The following is a 1,840-nucleotide window of genomic DNA, read 5'->3' as shown; positions in this document are numbered from 1 at the left end:
TGTCAAGGCTGAATCCCCACTTTGAACTTTAGGGTTCAAATGTAGGGGCCTGCATAAAAACTTCTAAGCTTATCTACCAGCTTAGCTTTGGTCCGCTGCCACCATCACAAGAATTCCCTCCCTGGGAAGCCTTGAGAAACCTTTCACCAATTCCCTGGTGAACACAGATCCAAACCCCCTTGGATCTTAAAACAAGGAGAAGTTAACCATCCCCCCTCCTTCCTTCCACCCTCCTTTCACCAACTCCTGGTGAATACAGATCCAAACCCCCTTGGATCTTAAAACAAGGAGAAATCAATCTGGTTCTTAAAAAAGAAGGCTTTTAATTAAAGAAAAAGGTAAAAATCATCTCTGTAAAATCAGTATGGAGAATAACTTTACAGGGTAAACAAACTTAAAGAGCTCAGAGGACCCCCCCTCTGTCTTAGGTTCAAAGTACAGCAAACAAAGATACACACTCTGGTAAAAAGGTACATTTACAAGTTGAGAAAACAAAGTAAATCTAAGACGCCTTGCTGTCTTTTTACTTACTAGTTTGAAATAGGAGAGACTTGTTTAGAAAGATGGGGAGAACCTGGATTGATGTCTGGTCCCTCTCAGTCCCAAGAGCGAACCACCCCTTAAAACAAAGAGCACACACACAAACCTTTCCCCCCCCAAGATTTGAAAGTATCTTGTCTCCTTATTGGTCCTTGGGTCAGGTGTCAGCCAGGTTACCCGAGCTTCTTAACCCTTTACAGGTAAAAGGATTTGGAGTCTCTGTACACAGAGAGCTGTTACCCTTCCCTTCATAGTTATGACAGCAGCTATCCCAGCATTCATGTGGCTGCAACGTGCTTTTCAAAACGGGGGGGGGGTGGATTGTGACAGGGAGTGTAGGGGGAGAGAGAGTGCTTTTTGGAGCATGTCAGCTCTCTGTTTTGCAAGAACTCCCGGCCCCCTGCTCATTCATTTACTTACTCAAAGCAAGCTGCAAACTGTCTGCTTTTCTCTGTGGTATGAGCTTCGAAACCAGCACTTTCGCATTCCTGCAGCGGGTCACAACAATGGAGAGGATTGGCCACTTGACAAGGTGATTAGTACAGCGCTGCAAGCATTTACACTCACACCCGTGAGTCGTAGCCACTCCCCCGTGAGTCGTAGCCACTCCGCTGCAGCTGTTATTCATCTCAGAGATGTGGAGTACCTGCAGCGGTGTACCCAGGGAGATACAGTGCAGTAAGTGCCCTGCCAGTGTGGACAGGGAGTGAGTTACAGCGCTGGGGGAGGCTTTACAGCGCTGTAACTTGCAAGTGTAGCCAAGGCCTGAGAAAGTTCTTTCTGTGTGCTGAGTGGTTGTGGGATTGGATGTGAACTCTTAAGTAACAAAGATCCTATTTTTATTTGTTTTTATGGATCGCATCCTGCCAATAAAATAAAATGTTAAAAAGAAATACTTAGTTATATAATCAGATTTGTTGCTAAATAGAATCGTTTTCTCAAAGTGTTGTGTGAGGCATCAGTGGCTCTTATTAAGATACCTGAAATACTGATATCTTACAAGCATGTTTGCTCTGGAGAAAATTACAGTAGCCAAAAAACAAAACAAAACTAGAAAACCTTTTAAGTACAGAAAGAAACACTTGAAATAGTACATTATATGGCCCCAGAGCTCTATTACGGGCTGTACTTTAGGTAAACATTCACTGACAAATCCTTGTATTTACAGAAGAAAATGCACTATGTTATGGGATTTGTACTTTAGGACATAAATAATACTAGGTTCTTAAAAGTTAGTAAAATGCCCTCCCCTTTCTTAAATAACGTTTAAGTTATGAGAGGATTACTTTAGTCAAGTAGG

At 42.8% G+C, this 1,840-nt stretch overlaps 1 protein-coding gene across 2 annotated transcripts in view; it reads left to right on the top strand.

The window, feature by feature from the left end:
* IRS2 (insulin receptor substrate 2) overlaps positions 1-1,840 on the top strand; it is a 41,635-nt gene that overhangs the window by 27,204 nt on the left and 12,591 nt on the right. The gene's annotated exons all lie outside the window — the stretch shown is intronic.

This window comes from Terrapene carolina, unplaced genomic scaffold, assembly GCF_002925995.2.
Source record: "Terrapene carolina triunguis isolate 2854851 unplaced genomic scaffold, T_m_triunguis-2.0 Scaffold21, whole genome shotgun sequence".
In the NCBI taxonomy this organism is placed as follows: domain Eukaryota; kingdom Metazoa; phylum Chordata; order Testudines; family Emydidae; genus Terrapene; species Terrapene triunguis.
The sequence above is the reverse complement of the archived record's forward strand: the minus strand, read 5'-3'. Positions and strand labels throughout refer to the sequence as shown.